The following is a 5,000-nucleotide window of genomic DNA, read 5'->3' as shown; positions in this document are numbered from 1 at the left end:
CACTACGTCCACCATGTCGAGCGCACCACAAACAAAAATACCGCCACCTGCAGGTCCCCCGCAACATGACCTGCTGCACCGATGATACCGCCATCTATGAGACGCCACGCCGACTACGACATCGCTAGGTCCCACAGTGCCCATTTTCCGACGCCACCCACAAAGCCTGCATCATCTGCCCACCACAGGAGCCCCAACGCCTGTGCCTGCGTCGCACGAAGTCGTCGACCGACAATCGCTCCACCCGCACCCGCACGTGCCCCACCCCAACCGCCCAAATCGCAACTCCAGCGGATGAACGGCGGACTCTTCCCGCACTCGTAACGTGCAATCCGCCCCTATATCTTGCGTTTCATGAAGAGTTATATCGACCATCCATAACACTGATTCCTACACCTTTTTCCCCTCCGCCGGTGTGCCCCAAGGCTCCGTCCTCTCCCCCCTTCTGTACTTGTTGTACACGGCGGACATGCCGCCGCCGTCACCCCCCGTCCACCTTCTCCAGTTTGCCGATGACACCGCCTTCCTTGCCCTTGCCCCCACCCTGCGACGCTCCCAACACCTTCTCCAATCCCATCTTGACCGGTTTACCGCTTGGTGCAACCAGTGGTTGCTCAAGGTCAATCCTTCCAAAACCCAGGCGATCATTGTAGGCAAAACCACTCCCTCCTTCCGCCTCCTTGATTTCTATCTCACCGTTTATGGCCGTCCCATCGCTCTCACCCCCACCCTTAAGTACCTTGGCGTCACCCTCGACCGTCGCCTCTCCTGGACTCCCCATCTCCAGACAATCCAAGTCAAGGCACGTTCCCGACTCCGTCTCCTCAAGCTCCTTTCCGGCCGAACGTGGGGTCTGGACCCCTCCACCATCCTCCACACCTATAAGTCCCTCATCCGCCCTATCCTCTGTTACGCCCATCCCGCCTGGATCTCCGCCCCCCCTTCCTTTTATAAATCCCTCCAAATCCTTGAACGCCATGCTCTCCGCCTTGCCTATCGCATCCGTCTCCCTTCCCCCACGCGGATCCTGTATGACCTTATCCCCTTCCCCCACCTCCTCCTCTTCCTCGAAAGGATACGAATCCTATACACCTCCCGTAAACTCGATCCTCCACACCCGCTCGTCTCCCCGATCCTCTCCCACCCCCGCCCGCTGCCGCGCCTGTACTCCCATGTCCCACCTGGTCTCCATCTCTCCACCCTCCATACCCTCTCCCAAGGTGGCTTCCGCCAGCTCCCCCTCCCTGATGATGTCCTCCTCCCCTGCATCTACCCCTCCTATCAACTTTGATCCTTCCCCCCCCCTCCTGTGTCCTTTCCTTTCGGCACCCTCCCTCCCCCCCTTTCCCTTCCCTTCTCTTTCCTTTCCCCCTCCCTCCTACCCTCTCCTCCGGGCTTCCCCTCCCCCTTTCCTCCCTCCCCCTCTCTCCTTTGCCCATGGCATCTCTGCTCTCCCCTCTCCCATCTCCCCTTCCTCCTCCTCCATCCCCCTCTTGGCAGGTCCCCGGACTCGTACACGCTCAGTGAACATTCGCGCGCCGGAGACCATCGCCACCAGTGTTAGTGTGTGTGCATCGTTTTGTGTTTCTTGCAGTCCCGACTCAACTGTTCACGTGTGGCGTCGCCGTTCTCCGTGTTTTGTGCGCCGTGTTTCCCAGTGTTAGTGTTTTTTTCGTCCAACGTGAACGGCTTCTTGTCTCTTGTTTTTTTTTTTGTATCTCCATGTTTTTTGCCCGCCGTCTTTTTTTGTATATCACATCTCTATCATGTTTATTGTTCAACTAAAGGCTGAAGAGCAGCGAACTATGCTGCTGCCAGCCCACCTGTATAGGTGTTTAAATTACAATAAAGGAAAAAAAAAAAAAAAAAAAAAAAGAGTTATATCGAATATGCCATATTCCCGCTGTCCCTATACATGCTGTAAGTAGCTCGCTTGCTACAGCAGCAGCAGCACCACCTCCGCGCGCTTCCCTGGGGGCACTGAACCGCAGGACGCGAGACCCCACGCCCAGTGGCAAACAGGGCTCCTCTCAGAATATAGACGGTCCCTACCCCTCACAACGATGACGGTGGGAGGGCCGTTTTACGAGACCATTTCCTCCGGTGCCAACGCTGTCGTAGAGCCGATACTCCATATTTGGTACAAGGCAACCATTCCGCTGTAAATCAGTACGTCACTCGTAGTTCAGTCACCTCACAGCACTGCTCAGTAAACTATGCAGGCCCACATAGATAGATTATATACGCAAATGCCCCTATACATGCTGAACGTCCGTACACACAAAATGAACCACACATCAGCCACACACTCTATCACACACTACTCTCTGCCTGTAACAGACACAGATACAACAACTAAGCACCAGCATGGACCAACGTCCGGTGCATCCTATCCGCCACAGTACACCAGCTACGCTATGATAACCAGACCGGGAGGTCCAATCATAAAACAGAATACCCCACTCGTCCGACAACCACAATTGCTCAGAGAAGCCGCCAACACCCACACATGTCCTACACAGGGGTGCACCCAACATCACCACACTGCCTCGTCTTACAGCACAAACACACTGGCAGGAATGAAACACACAGGTCTGCCGCAACCACAGACACGGCTCGCCCCCTCTCACTAGCGAAAAGCGCATCCCGACGTGACATAACTCCTTTGACACACTGACGCTGCCTCGGGCATCCACGTCCTACGGTCGATATCAACGAACCTCACCCCCCCCCCCCACAACACGCCATCCCATACCACATTGTGTACCGTACCCAAACCTAACGTGTACTGTACTACAACGCAATGTGTACCATAACACAACCCAGTTTGTACCTTAACCTAACCTATGTCACCTTAACCTAACCTATGTCACCTTAACCTAACCTATGTCACCTTAACCTAACCTATGTCACCTTACCCTAACCTATGTCACCTTAACCTAACCTATGTCACCTTAACCTAACCTATGTCACCTTAACCTAACCTATGTCACCTTAACCTAACCTATGTCACCTTAACCTAACCTATGTCACCTTAACCTAACCTATGTCACCTTAACCTAACCTATGTCACCTTACCCTAACCTATGTCACCTTACCCTAACCTATGTCACCTTAACCTAACCTATGTCACCTTAACCTAACCTATGTCACCTTAACCTAACCTATGTCACCTTAACCTAACCTATGTCACCTTAACCTAACCTATGTCACCTTAACCTAACCCATCTTGCACCTTAACCTATGTTGCACCTTAACCTAACCTATGTTGCACCTTAACCTAACCTATGTTGCACCTTAACCTAACCTGTGTTGCACCTTAACCTACCTCAATTTGCACCGCAATGTAACTCAATTTGCACCGCAATGTAACTCAATTTGCACCGCAATGTAACGCAATTTGCACCGCAATGTAACGCAATTTGCACCGCAATGTAACGCAATTTGCACCGCAATGTAACGCAATTTGCACCGCAATGTAACGCAATTTGCACCGCAATGTAACGCAATTTGCACCGCAATGTAACGCAATTTGCACCGCAATGTAACGCAATTTGCACCGCAATGTAACGCAATTTGCACCGCAATGTAACCCACGTTGTGCCTTAACCTAACCCACGTTGTGCCTTAACCTAACCCACGTTGTGCCTTAACCTAACCCACGTTGTGCCTTAACCTAACCCACGTTGTGCCTTAACCTAACCCACGTTGTGCCTTAACCTAACCCACGTTGTGCCTTAACCTAACCCACGTTGTGCCTTAACCTAACCCACGTTGTGCCTTAACCTAACCCACGTTGTGCCTTAACCTAACCCAAGTTGTGCCTTAACCTAACCCAAGTTGTGCCTTAACCTAACCCAAGTTGTGCCTTAACCTAACCCAAGTTGTGCCTTAACCTAACCCAAGTTGTGCCTTAACCTAACCCAAGTTGTGCCTTAACCTAACCCAAGTTGTGCCTTAACCTAACCCAAGTTGTGCCTTAACCTAACCCAAGTTGTGCCTTAACCTAACCCAAGTTGTGCCTTAACCTAACCCAAGTTGTGCCTTACCCTGCTCTGTAATTGGCATATGACACGTTACATTAATGTATTGTTGTCCAACCGCACCCCGCTCAGAATGTTGTGTACACAGCTACGTGTCATCTCCCCATAACAGCTGCATTGCAGTGTGGTACGCCATAGAGACGTGTGGGAGTAATGGACGCAGTGGATGGCGATCAGCATGAGCCGTCTGTTCATGTAGTGGCGCGTGTATGCAGACGTAGTAGTCTCTTCTCACACAATGTGATAGCACGGTGCCCCGCGTTCCACATCTGCGACATGCTACAGAGGCCGGTTGACAGTTGGTCGCGCAATGGACATCGCATACGTATGGGGGCACCTTCCACGTGCCCTCTAGTCGGGCACATTTTGTTGCGTGGATGTGAGCGGATGTAGTGTGTCTTGACACCTGACAGGCAGGCATGCAATAATAGTTGACTTTGCAAACGGGGATGGACGTGTACGTTTACTGGTGACGTTACGCAAATGAACAACTGGTAACCCGTTGTGGTGCGGTTGTCCTTGCTGGAGGTACATCTGTGAGGGCAACGATCGGTACAGCTACGAAGCGGTCCCCACCATACCAACGAACGTGAATGTGAATCTGGGTGTGAAGCGATACGCGGCTGTGGGTGGGTGGGACTGTCCCCGGCCGGTGAGGGGGGGCCGCCCGGCGTGCTGGCCGCGCGGTGCGTGGGCGCACGCGCTACAGCCGGCTGGTGGGGGCGCCCAGTGGCAGGCGCGCCGGCCGACGGACGCGGCAGGCGGCGCAGCTGCGCGCCGGGGCACCCTGCGCGCGGCGCCGTGCAGCCAAAGTGGGTCCTCGCCGGCCCGGTGCGAAGCGCGGTGGACATCTGCAGTGTGCTGGTCCGATTGAGGACTGTGTGCGTTGAGGATGCGCCGCCGCCCGGCACTCGGCGCCGCGACGCCGTCTGCTGCTCGGTCGCCCCAGCGGTTCTC

This window comes from Schistocerca cancellata, chromosome 7, assembly GCF_023864275.1.
Source record: "Schistocerca cancellata isolate TAMUIC-IGC-003103 chromosome 7, iqSchCanc2.1, whole genome shotgun sequence".
Taxonomy (NCBI): Eukaryota; Metazoa; Arthropoda; class Insecta; order Orthoptera; family Acrididae; genus Schistocerca; species Schistocerca cancellata.
Note: the sequence above shows the minus strand (reverse complement) of the source record.